This window comes from Myotis daubentonii, chromosome 10 (assembly GCF_963259705.1).
Source record: "Myotis daubentonii chromosome 10, mMyoDau2.1, whole genome shotgun sequence".
NCBI lineage: Eukaryota > Metazoa > Chordata > Mammalia > Chiroptera > Vespertilionidae > Myotis > Myotis daubentonii.
The window spans coordinates 37097518-37111661 of record NC_081849.1 but is presented as its reverse complement, the minus strand read 5'-3'; the positions used below and the strand labels follow the sequence as shown (position 1 = coordinate 37111661).

At 38.7% G+C, this 14144-nt stretch overlaps 1 protein-coding gene and 1 pseudogene across 1 annotated transcript in view; one reads left to right on the top strand and one right to left on the bottom strand.

The window, feature by feature from the left end:
* Positions 1-14144, bottom strand: part of CNTNAP2 (contactin associated protein 2) — a 1845032-nt gene that overhangs the window by 1067431 nt on the left and 763457 nt on the right. The gene's annotated exons all lie outside the window — the stretch shown is intronic.
* LOC132211480 (ubiquitin-conjugating enzyme E2 B-like) lies at positions 11097-11856 on the top strand (annotated as a pseudogene).

Genomic DNA, 14144 nt, shown 5'->3' with positions numbered 1-14144 from the left:
CAATATCCTATAAAATTCAATTTTAGAAAACTGTCACACAATAATAATATGCTTTGTATATACATGTAAACATCAGATTCATCACTAAGGCTGAAAAATCAATGTGCAGAAGCTTGGGAATTATATGCTGTCGCTATCAAATCTCCTTTTGTAGCTGTGATTTGTATATGTGCTTAGAAGGATAGGTTTGTTCTGTTTTGTTTTACTAGCATAGCATTTATGTAACTTGCAAAACTTTATGCTTAGTAAAGCTAAGAACAATATAATATAATGTTAAACCTATGGTGCAGCTTTATGGTCCTATAAATTGTTAAATATACAGCAAAGAGTTGGAGTTTTTTTTGTTTTATAACATGTTGGGAGTCATTCAGAAGGCACATTCCAATAACCTAAACATCACTGAAATTTTAATAACTGGATATTTTCCACCACGGGCACTAAATAGTTCTTCTAGCGCATACAATAGTTTGGCTGGCCTAAGAGAGGAAGAAGCAAACTTTTTCTGTAAAGGACCAAACAGTTATTTACTTATTTATTTATTTATTATTATTATTATTATTATTATTATTATTATTATTATTGGTATTTTCAGGCCACATACCTCTCGGCCCCATATCCTCTCTTCTTCTTTCATGTTATCATTCTTTTTAAACAACACTTGAAAAATGTAAAAACCATCTTAGCATACAGACTTTAAAAGAAGTGAGAAATCTTAATGTCTTTAACAGGCAGGGACCAGAGTGGGCTGTGGGCTCTAGTTTGCCTGCCCCTGAGCTAAGAGAATCTTTCAAATTAATAAATCCTCCCTCGGCCCATATATGATCCAAGTCTAAAGTCATCAGAAGGCTGTGCAGCCACATGGCACCTAAAAACCAATATCCTTTGGGAAAGCATTCTGTCACCTTTGAAGCATATAATTTATCAGACCACAGGAAAATACACGGGGATTCAGAAGTGCGCTGGGTGTGATGCATGAGGTAAAATTTCCCCTCAAATTCACTGTTATGGGGTCTAAAATGTAACTTATGAAGTATTTTATGAAGAGAATACATATATTTAGTCCTCACTAAAACCTCACATTTCAAAACATCTGAAATAAATCATCACACACCCCTGCAGCAAATGACCAAGACTGTATATCTCGGTGTGAAGGTTTTACTTAAGGAGAAAAAATATGACTAAAACATTCAGCCACTGGGTAAGCGAGCTGGGGAGGAGATGTTAGTACTCCTGAGGAGTCTAGTGCATTGGGGAGTAGGTGAGAAAAACAACAACAGAGGAGCACTTGCTGCCGTGAGAGATCTTATTTTCTTAAAACACAAAATATCTCCGCTGCAACAGGAGCACACACGGATACTCCTTAAGTTGACGTCATAAACTGTGGTCACCATAATCACTTTTTTAAAGTGACATTTTACTTCTGCCTGGGTTTTAAATTTTATTCTCCCCCTGTTAACAATTTATATCAAAGTACAGAGATAAGATTTTCCATTCTGCCGTCTTGAGGTGAGTCTCCAGGCTTCAGACCACTCCCTGCTAAGGCAGGAAGGAGAGAAGTACCTTCATACCATCCTGCTTGGGTTACACCCCTGATCTGGCCTCTTCACCTGGGCTCTCTTATCATCCTCTATCTGGCTATACAAACACATTCTGCAAGACTCAGCTCAGATGGAGCTTCTAGCCAGTAAGCACATCCCACGACCCTAGCTTGTCAAACTCCGCCATTCTGCAGGGAGCCTCATAGCATCCGGTACTTTTAATTCCCTTTACTCAATAGCAACCCCTTCATTATGGTTTTCTTACCCACTGAATGACCATTTCAGAAGTATGTATGTCAGTTTTGAAGTCTTGGATGCAATATTTGGTCCACCCTTATATCTGACCCTCTTGCCTAGTGGTTAGTATTTAATAATAACCTGTTTACTGCCTGATTAAATGAGTGAATAAAAATGTCCATTCCCACCTGTTTATATCTGATAGCTCTGTTATTTCTGGGTGTACCAAAAACCAGGCCAGATATGGGGAGAAAAGTAAATAGCTAACTATGCATTGATCTATCAAGAAGTCAATAGTAGCCCTAAACGGTTTGGCTCAGTGGATAGAGCGTTGGCCTGCGGACTGAAAGGTCCCAGGTTTGAATCTTGTCAAGGGCATGTACCTTGGTTGCGGGCACATCCCCAGTAGGAGGTGTGCAGGGGGCAGCTGATCGATGTTTCTCTCTCATCCTTGTTTCTAACTCTCTATTCCTCTCCCTTCCTCTCTATAAAAAAATCAATAATTTTTTTTAAAAAAAGAAGATGACAGTCAACAGGTAATTTCAAAATTGATAACTGAACAAACTGATATGTAATATATGGGGAGAATGGAACCAGGGGTTGGGAGAGAATGGGAACAGATTTATCATTTTTTAAATTAAGTACTCTCTATACTATTTGATTAATAATGTTTACCCATATGCAACTTTGATAAAAACCACAAAATATATTTTGTCAGGTTCTGTAAAACTTTGGTTTTAAGATTCCTGGCACACCACACAGATGGCAACGCAATCAGTTGTGAGATTCATCATATCTGTATAAATCATATCTAAGCAGTTGCTTGAAGAAGCATAAGATGCCTGGTACGGAGCCCAGAAAGAGATATTTAAATGAGTCCAATGTAATAGGAACTATGCTTTACAATGAGCAAAGTGTTCAGAAACATCTGTACAGTATAAGATAGAGAGATATCTCAGAAGGGGTTTCCTTCAATGCAGCCCTATGGAAAAATTTCAAAACGCAATTCTGTAAACACAGTTTCACAATGGGAACCAAAATGTCAATGCGATATTCAGCTCTCTGCTGACTGACTGGTTTAATCTAGAAACAGTTCAGAGCATCGAGAGCAGCGGTTCTCAACCTGTGGGTCGTGACCCCTTTGGGGGTCGAACGACTCTTTCACAGGGGTTGCCTAAGACCATCAGAAAACACATATTTTCGATGGTCTCAGGAAATGAGACACTGCTCCTCTATCTGTCTCCAGGTGGGTCCGCTCACATGCAGATAGGCCCACATAGGAGTACCCAGCGTAATGACATCATCGCGCCAACCCCATACAAATACAGGTGTATGTGACAGGGTTGGCGCCATAATGTACTTATGCGGGCCAGTCACACATGTGTAGAGAGCAGCTACTATGTAGAAAGCAGTTGCTGTGTTGAAAGCAGTAGTATTGGAGGTAAAACAATACTTCACGAATTATAATTACTGGGTAAATGTAAAATCATGTACTGCAAAAAAAAATACATCTGTACCATGGGAACTTAATCTGGATGCTGATCAGTCTTTTTATATTCAGCTGTGGTTGATGTGAATACTGCCCCCTTGTGATAGTAATAGGTATGTAAAAAACAACAACAGAGAATGGTAAATCATAGGAAACTTTAATGAACTGTATTGACTGAACTATGCCATGTATCATCTTTTGTATCATTAAAGCGATTGTTATATATTATTTTCAATAGCAAACCATCCCATGACAATGGATCGTGTAGAGAAGAACGTTAAGAAAAGAAAATATAGTGAGGATTTTTTACAGTATGGTTTTACCTCAATAATTACAGCAGGAATGTGTTATTTGTTGTGAAGTTCTATCAGCTGAATCTATGAAGACAAACAAACTAAAACACCATTTTGATAGCAAGCATCCGAGCTTTGCCGACAAGGATACCAACTATTTTAGAAGCAAAGCTGATGGACTCAAGAAAGCCAGACTTGACACTGGTGGCAAGTACCACAAACAAAACATAGCAGCCATTGAAGCTTCATATTTGGTGGCACTCAGAATCGCCAGAGCTATGAAACCTCACACCATTGCTGAGGATTTACTGTTGCCAGCGGTCAAAGACATTGTTTGAGTTATGATCAGAGATGAATTTGTTACAAAATTGAGTGCAATTTCCTTATCTAACGACACTGTCTGCAGAAGAATAGATGACATGTCTGCTGATATTCTTGATCAGATAATCCAGGAAATTAAATCTGCTCCACTTCCAATATTTAGTATCTAGCTTGGTGAATCTACAGACGTTGCAAACTGTTCACAGTTACTGGTTTACGTGAGGTATATTAATGATAGCAATTTTAAAGATGAGTTTCTTTTTTGCAAACCTCTTGAAACAACAACTACTGCACGTGATGTATTTGACACAGTTGGTTCATTTCTGAAAGAGCATACTATCTCTTGGGAAAAGGTTTGTGGTGTTTGCATAGATGGTGCTCCAGCTATGCTAGGATGTCAATCTGGATTTCAACGTTTGGTACTGAATGAGTCACCAAAAGTCATCGGAAATCACTGTATGATTCATCGACAAATATTAGCAACAAAGACGCTGCCACAAGAGTTACAAGAAGTAATGAAAAACATCATAAATTGTGTTAATTTTGTAAAGGCAAGCACTTTAAACAGTCAACTGTTTTTGCAACTGTGCAACAAGTTGGATGCGCTGAACAATGCTCTGCTATTTCACACTGAAGCGAGATGGTTGTCGAGAGGAAAAACTTTAAAACGTGTTTTTGAGCTTCGTGATGAACTCAAAATGTTTTTTAATCAGAAAGCAAGACCACAGTTTGAAGCACTTTTCAGCAATAAAAGTGAACTGCAGAAAATAGCTTACTTGGTTGACATCTTTGCCAGCTTGAATGAGTTAAATTTATCACTGCAAGAACCAAATGCAACATGCCTCGATTTGTATGAAAAGATCCGATCATTCCAAATGAAACTTCAGCTTTGGCAAAAAAAAAAAAAAAAAAAAAAAAAAAATTGGATGAAAATAAAATTTACATGTTGCCTACCTTATCTGCTTTCTTTTAGGAACATGACATTGAACCAGACAAAAGGATTATGATGATAATTTCTGTGAAAGAACACTTGCACATGCTTGCAGACAAAATTTCATCATACTTTCCAAATCTACTTGACACCCCATTTGCACTTGCCAGAAGCCCATTCACAGTCAAAGTTGAAGATGTTCCTGAGACAGCACAAGAGGAGGTCATTGAACTTATTAACAATGATGCAGCAAGAACTGATTTCTCTACAATGCCAGTTAAAAATTCTGGATCAAGTGTTTGCAGACATATCCTGTTCTGTCTGAGACTATGTTGTGCCTTCTTCTTCCATTTCCAACAAACTATCTTTGTGAAACAGGGTTTTCCAGCTTGTTGGTTATTAAGTCTAAATACAGAAGTAGACTTGTTATGGAAGATGATCTTCGCTGTGCTCTTGCAAAGACTGCCCCGAGAATTTCTGATCTGGTGAGAAAGAAGCAATCTCAACCTTCTCACTGACATTGGCGTTTTACGCATACTATTGAAAATGTAGCAGTGTATTTTACTGTTGTTATATTAAGACTGTTACCCATGCTGCACCATGCTTCAAGACAAAATTTCATTTATATGTAATTAGAAATAAATATTTCACAATATATAATTACATATTGTTTTTGTGATTAATCACTATGCTTTATCTTCAATTTGTAACAATGAAAATACATCCTGCATATCAGATATTTACATTACGATTCATAACAGTAGCAAAATTACAGTTATGAAGTAGCAACGAAAATAATTTTATGGTTGGGGGTCACCACAACATGAGGGACTGTATTAAAGGGTCGCGGCATTAGGAAGGTTGAGAACCACTGATCTAGAGGAAAGGATGGGTGGCATTGATCTCAGGTTATCCTCCATGAAAATGGCTTCTCTTTAAATATTGCACACATTTCTATGGCAGTATATCTGAGCTGTACTTGGAAAGTACCCAGAGTACCTCTCTTTCTAAATGTGGATCAAATGCTTTCATAAGCATAAGATAAAAAAAAAACACAATTCAGTTTTATTAAGGACTAGGGGCCCAGTGCACGAAATTCGTGCACTGGGTGTGTGTGTGGGGGGAGTGTCCCTCAGCCCAGCCTGCCCCCTCTCACATACTGGGAGCCCTCAGGCGTTGACCTCCATTACCCTCCAATCGCAGGATCGGCCCCTTGCCCAGGCCTGACGCCTCCGCCAGAGGTGTCAGGCTTGGACAGGGGACCCCCATCTCCCCCCAATCACTGGCTCTGGCCCCCGCCCAGGCCTGAGGCCTCTGGCCCAGGAATCATGCCTGGGCAGGGGACCCCCATCTCCCTCTGATCGCTTGCTCCACCCCCCGCCCAAGCCTGGCACCTCTGACCCAGGCTTCAGGCCTGGGCAAGGGGACCATCATATCCCCACAATCCCCGGCTCAGCCCCCCGCCCAGGCCTGATGCCTCGGCCAGAGGAGTTGACCCTCATCACCCTCCAATCACCAATCACCGGATCGGCCCCTTGACCAGGCCTGAGGCCTCCGGCAGAGGTGTCAGGCCTGGGCAGGGGACCCCCAGCTCCCTGTGGTTGCAGGCTCCGCCCCTGCCCAGGCCTAACGCCTCTGGCTGAGACGTCCAGCCCGGGCAGCGGGGACCCGCAGCTGCAGTGGCCCCGCGATCGTGGGCTTCGCTTTAGGCCCAGGCAAGGGACCCCTAGCTCCCGGGACTGCCAGCTTCGACCATGCCCAGCTCCCATCGCTGGCTCCACCCCTACATCCTGCTATCACTGGCCAGGGCGGAAAAGGCACCTGATTCTCCGATCATGGCTGGGGAGCAGGGCAAAGGCGGCCCCAGGGGCCGCCTTTGCCCTGCCCCCCAGCTCTTAGCTCCCCCCTGGGTTTCCAATCACTGTCAGTGGCAGGGGGCTTCTTCCTGCTTTCCCTTTTGCCTCCCTGCATTGTGCCTACATATGCAAATTAACCGCCATCTTGTTGGCAGTTAACTGCCAATCTTAGTTGGCAGTTAATTTGCATATAGCCCTGATTAGCCAATGAAAAGGGTATCGTCGTATGCCAATTACCATTTTTCTCTTTTATTAGTGTAGATGAGGATTAGTAATAGCAAAGTAAACTACCATCTTCAAATTGGGTCTTTTCAAAATGTGAAATTCACTCATTTAGATAGTTTGATACCCCATGAGATATTAATAAGTTTGACACTAAATGTATTCTCTGATATGAACATTAATAATGACTTTATTCTTTCTCAGCTTAATATACTTATGCTTCCTACCATTTTTTAATGTTCTACAGCAAAATTAGTACCCAGTAAATATTTCTTTGTGAACAGAAAAAGAGCCAAAATGAGGATACCTTATTTAAAGGAGCTATTTTTTTCTAATATATTTGCATTTCACCTTTCATGGAAAAAAAAGCATTTCCAGTATATTCTTCCATATTTACTAGTTCTAGTTTTCTACTCCCTTCCACTAAAGAATTTATGAAATAGATGGTTTGTTCTCTGCATTTCCCTCTTTCTCTGTGCTGTCTTGAAGCTTCAGCAGTTTGTTTACTGCTATCTTTTCTTCCAAAAGAGAAATCAGAAAGATCACTGATGGTGACCCAATAAATTATTTCTTGGCTATTTAATTTTTCTTCAACATTCCCCAGAGTTAGTCATCTTCCTATTCAAGGACATTTATACTTTGCTCCTTTTATTTGATCTCAGACAACTTCATCCTCTTCATTGAATATTCTTTCATGTGGATTATTAAAAATTAGGCTGTTCTCTATAACCTTTTAAAAGTGAGGTCATCCACTTTCTTGTCTTCAATCCTAACTCCCCAGTGTATTTGCTGTCACTCTCTGTTTCCTCCACTGCCTCGGTTTATTTTCCGACCCTCAGGGAGCTTGAGTAAGGATGGGGCTGACAGATGGATGACTCAGGCTCCCTTGCCCTCTGGCATCTACCTGCTTTCCCTTAATGGGCGCATTAACAGATGGCACCCTTCTCAGCAGCCTGCCTTCCATGACTCCAGCTCCCCTGGTCCCTGATAATATTGGTTCTTTCCTTGTTCTGTAAGCCCCAGGAATAGTAGTGACTGTCATTCATGGGAATTCATTATCCCTTGTTCGTTCCCTTAAGCCTGCCACACTCCTGTTAACTGTCCCTTCACTAAATTCTGTTTAGGTAAACACTTTAGAATGTGCCTGCTTCCAATGAGAACAATGACTGCTACATATGTGTGCAAAATTCCTATGATAATTATAATCTCTCAATAATATTATTTCTGAATGTCCTTAAGGTATATTCAGTTGGAACTCTGTCTAAAATTATCCTAATTTTTCAATATCATGTTTTTACTAAAATTTTTGGTTCTATTAACTTCACCTTCTTCTATGCTTTTAAATGATCTCATGATCTAATCTGAGTTACAATTCCTTATCTACATTTACTTCCTTTGCATTTCTCTATCCATTTCAGGGTTTGGGGTTTCTTAATTATTTCATACCTGAGATATTATAAAGTTTCCCAGTTCCCTGCCCCACTTTCAATTTTATGACTCTGCAATACAAATACGGTATTGATCATGTCAAAGCCTCTAACTCAAAAATTTTAGGAAATACAGTAAAGAATTTCTTCTTCACTAGAGTGTGCTACAAAAAGCTATTCTGCTACACAATACCAATACTTAAATTATTTATTCTATCGGGCAGAGTGTTCCCTAATTCAAAGGATTTCACTGCACTAGTATGCCATAAAATTTAATGTTTAAAGATATAGACATGCAAGTTTAACATGTACACTTTTGTATATGCTAATCACTAATAATTGAATTATTTTTGTTTGCTCATGCCCATCCTCTCCTGTACTGAAGTAGATATAAAAAATCAAAGCAAAAAATTACAGATATAAAACTTTATTTTACTTGAAAGATACTCAGACTAATCTTACTCTTTGTATCATCTTATGAGAATAAGTACCCTGATATGAAAATATTTTTATTTAACAATAACAAAATAGATAAGAAGATTTATGACATATTTAGTGTCGGATCTCAATGGTCATGTAAATTGCCCAAAATTGTTTATTCTGTTTCATATGTTCCTTTATTTTCCTTTTTGAATTTCATAGTCTATAGGTATTGGTCATATCTCAAGAAAATATCTATAATTTAATTTTTTTCAATCAAACAGTCTGAGGTAGTTGATCAGATAGCATCATTTGATCTAAGAGTATAGTAACCACCTGATAAATTTAGTTTAAGTGAGAAAAAAACACACAAACCAGAAACAAATTATTTAAAGACAGAATTTAAATTTGCTATAAGGCCAAAGATCCACAGCTTAAATACCTATTCACTGGGATAATGGCTATTTTCTGAGAAGCCTATTTACTCTTAGAGATTAAAAGTAATATGTTGTACAAAAAGGTCTATTTTGTAAAAATCACAGAGACCTATATAGATTAGCTGACCACCAATAATGTCATGGACTTGACCAAACAATCTTAAAATATCAGGAGAATTTCCACTCCGCCATAGTTGTATAAGGAATGGTTCACTTATACTAGGGTTCATTTGCATATATTCAGTTTGTCCCTGAACGGTTCAACTAACTTCTGAGCCTTCTGTGAAGAGCCCACAAATTCTGCTCTCATCTAAAAATGCTTCCTCTTCTCTCACAGCCACTACCTTATCAGAACATGATTAAAAGGAAATTTCCTATTAATATTATCGTTTTTATCACTTTTAGAGAGAGAGGGAGGAAGGAACTTGCAACATAGGTACGTGCCCTGACTGGGAATCAAACCTGTGATCTTCCAGTGGACTGGATGATACTCCAATTAGCCGAGCCACACTGGCCAGGTCATTTCCTATTATCCTATATAATAAAAGTCTAATATGCAAACAGACCAAAGGGTGGAACAACCAGAACAACCGAACAACCAAACAACCAGTGCCAGTCCTGATTGCTCGGCGACACCAGTGGTGCAAGTGGCAGCTCTGGGCCCTGATCACCCCTGAGGGCTTCTCCCCCTTCCACTGCTCTAGCCCCAATGGCTCCACACCATCAGTGGGTGCAAGCAGTGGCTGCCGGCCCCAATCGCCCCTGAGAGGCACCGGCCCTGCTTGCACCTGCTGCTGGCGCTGGCCCCAATCGCTCTGTGCTGTCAGCAGGTGCTAGCAGGCCTGTACTGTCAGTGTGTGAGAGCAGCGGTGGTGGGAACAGGGCTGCAGGCAGACAGGGGACCAGGGGCTGTGGTGGGAGGGGCCAGGTGGGGGCACAGAGGATGAGCCGAGACCCACCCCTGTTCCCACTACAGCCTTGCAGCCCACAGTTCCTTTCAAGGTGCATGAATTTGTGCGCTGAGCCCCTAGTTTTTAATAAATGTGTATTTAAAATGTTGTTTTGAATAACTATTTTAATAAGACATTATTAATAAAACTACCATAATAATGGAATATTAAAGCATGTATTTTTCACTTATGGGTATATCAGAGGAAAAACTTCTGAGGATATATTTAGACAAAATAATACATAAGCTTAATGCTATAGATTTTTAAAACCCTACATCAGATATTTTTCAAAGGATGGACTGAAAAATAAAATATTTTAGGCCTTGAATTAAGTCAGAGTATAATCTAAAAGTTGATGCCACACAGTCTGCATTCTCAGAAGACAAAGCAGTTAAGTAACATCGACTAAATAATAATAAAAACAAAAATATAAGGTCTCAAAATAGTACAGGTATAATCTTAATTCTGCCACCAACTAGCTGTGTAAAGTTGAATAAACTCAAACAATGGGGACAAATACAACAACATCTTGGTAAAAAAAAAAAAAGCATCTGATAGTTAAAAACTACTAAGAATACATAAATCATAAAAAGAGTAAGATATCAAAAATTGTGACATGTAACAGAAGTAGTATTTAGAGGAAAATTATAGTCTTTAGTATTTATCATAAGAAAGGGATAAAAATCAATTACTTAAGCAAAACACTTCAGAAGTTTGAATAAAAGACTAGAATAAATTCAAAAAATGTAGAATGTACCAGAAAACAATTAAGAAGATAAGAGTGAAAATAAATAAATTACAAAGATGAAGAAAACCAAAAGATGACCCTCTACAAAGTAAGAAAATTGGAAAATCTCTGGTGAGACTAAATTCTAACCCTCCAAAAAAGGAAGGGGAAAAACAACAATATTATAAATGAAGACAGGCCATCAGTATAGATAGAGATTAAAAATAATCTATTTTAGAAATGGACCTCGGGGCAGCTGTGGAGCATGTCAAACCCCACCTGGAGGAGACTCATGAGGAATTTCAAGTGCTTGCAAGAGGACCCACCTGTGGGTGTCTGTGATGCACCATCTGAAAACAACATCATGCAGTGGGATGCCGTTATATTTGGAAGGGACACCTTTTGACAATGGTACTTTCAAACTAGTAATAGAATTTTCTGAAGAATATCCAAATAAACCACCAACTATTAGGTTTTTAATCCAAAATTTTTCATCCAAATGTGTATGCTGATGGTAGCATATGTTTAGATATCCCTCAGAATCAATGGAGTCCAACATATGATGTATCTTGTATTTTAACCTCAATTCAGTCTCTGCTGGATGAACCAAATCCAAACAGCCCAGCTAGTAGCCAGGCAGCACAACTTTATCAAGAAAACAAATGAGAATATGAAAAAAGAGTTTCAGCCATTGTTGAACAAAGCTGGAATGATTCATAACAGACAACTGGTCTGTTAATCTTTTTCATCATTGTTCTGTATAATTTACCTCTCAGTAAAAGGCTAACAGATTTTAAGTGTCACCGGTTTTAAGGATTCTGCAGAAGAAGAAAAAAATCCTTCAGTTTAGAACCTATAAAAGCTTGTGTATCTTGATTAATGCACTTTTTATTACATGGTGTGAACTAAGTTATTGCTTACACAGATTTATAATATATCCTGTTTGTATTTTTTTCCAAGTGTATAATGTTGGTGTGGCGTTTTCATGACAGAATATACACATTCTGTAAATCTAAAAAAAAAAACCAATCTATTTTAACACAAGTTTTATGCAAAAAAAAAACCAAAAACTTTAAGAGTGAGCTGGTCACTATACCGCAAACCTGTAATATAACAAACATGACTCAAGAAGCAATATACTTCATAAACAAGCCTTATGACTATTAGGAAAGTAAAAGTGACAATTCAAAAATCTTCCCAGTGTTGGAAGACAGTTCCTCAGGCATGGCTTGTGTTTCTGCTCGTCTTGCGAGCAAGCTTTCATTGTGAACTATCTTTATAAACATAGTTGCATTGCAAACAGCTGGGGAGACAGGTATACTGTTCCTTCCAGGGAAGAGGGCAGATTTGTTTCCGGTCTAGTACAACACAGTATCTCTCTGGGGCAAAGATCATGATAAAGGAATGAGGTTTCTGAAGCTCAGGTTTCCTTTGTTCCAAATGTGCTGCATGTTTCATGGGTCAGTCTGCACCTTCTCCTTTGGTTTTCTGGGGCAAGGGAAACTGATGTGACACGAAGCTCATAAATAAATAAAACAACAAGGAAAATCTTCGGACAATAACCTTTGCTAATGATAATGCTGGGCATCGCTAGTAGAAATGCAAAATGAGGCAGCCGCATTGGACAACAGTTTGGCAACTTCTTAAACATACACAGCAATCCCACTGCTTAAGAAAAATGAAAATCTATCTTCACACAAAGTCTGAATGTGAATTTTTATGGAGCCTTATTCATACTCACCTCAATCTAGAAATCTTCCAAATATCAAACAGCTGATAAATGGAGAATAAAAGTGTGGCACATTCATAGCCCACGGCTCAACTGACTTCCTTCCACAATCCATCAAAGGCAAGAACTCCTTGGGCTATTTTCTCCCATCTTTTCATTGAACTCTATCCTCCATGTTTTCCATTAGCCCCGTCTCCATGGTGTCCTTGTGCTAGTATACAGTAAATCCTTGATTTTGTGGACCTCAGTATAACAGACTAGGTCTTTAATTTACAACATTTCAGGTTGGTATGTCATATGTGAAAATTATCACCCAGTTAATTTTAAATGCTTTTAACTAAGATTTGTTCAAAATTAAATTAACAGGTTATTTTTGGTTATTAATTCACTGTTATTTTAAACAAATTTCAGTGAATAGGCTATATATTGGGGGGAAAAACAACAACAACACTGTAGTAATTTCGCCAGCATAAGTAAATATTGCATATCTACAACTATAGTCTACATATTTAAATCTAAGGGTCACTGTTCTTAGTGTTCCATGAATGATTAGCAGGTGATCACACAGCATCTCTGGCAGTGGTTCTGTTATTGGGTGCCATGGCTTTCTGTGGCAGCTTTAATCTGTAGTAGTTTTAATGCCTACCTGCCTAGGTTCCCACTTGAGCTAAGCCACGCTAGTCCTGTGCATTTGCTTACTCCTAGCGACTGATGAATGCAAGCATTTACTAAATCTATTTAGTATAAATTTAGAACTACAGTAATACATACAGAAAACTTTTCTGTGAAATTAAACTTTTCATGCATACTTAATTTTAATTACTCAAGTGTAATTTTACATAATTCAAAACAGGTAAATTAATTTGTCAAGTTTTTTTAACATATGCATTCAGAAAACCTACTTTATTATGTAACAGACTTTCGGCTTTAACAGACACATCCTCACCCTAATTAGTCCATTACTTTGAGGTTTACTGTAATTATTTCCCTAAAAACTCCCAGCTTCAGTGCTTTTAGTGAAACAAAGTAAATGCCCTGACTTAAAAAAAAAAAAAAAGAAATCAAGAAAAGCAAAAACAAAAAACAAACAACTTCATTTAACCCTACTCACTTCTTCAATTACAATACCATAGCCTCCCTTTCTGACCTCCTAAAGTGCAGTGTCAGCTCTATACCCAGTGTCCAAGGGATTAAGTCTCATTTCCACTTCTCCCTTTCCCTCCTGTAATTCATTTTCTGCACTAACATGGTGAAGCCCAAGGCTCCTTTCTCAGTTCTGACCTTCGGCAACCCCTCCGGAGCACATGGTATCCTTATCATGTCTCTTTGAGGCTGTGATCTCATTTTGATTCTGGGACAGAAATCAATCTATTCTCTTAGGTCTCTAACTTCTCAGCCCTCCTCTAGGAGGTCTCATTCTAATCCAAATAATGAGCATTGATTTCCATATCCGTACCTCCAGCCCGAAACTGGATTCTGAGATCTAGGCCAGAATTTCCAACTGTCTGACAAGCATCTTCATTTGGACAGCTGGATGATGTTTCAAATTTTTAAAAAATTAATTTTT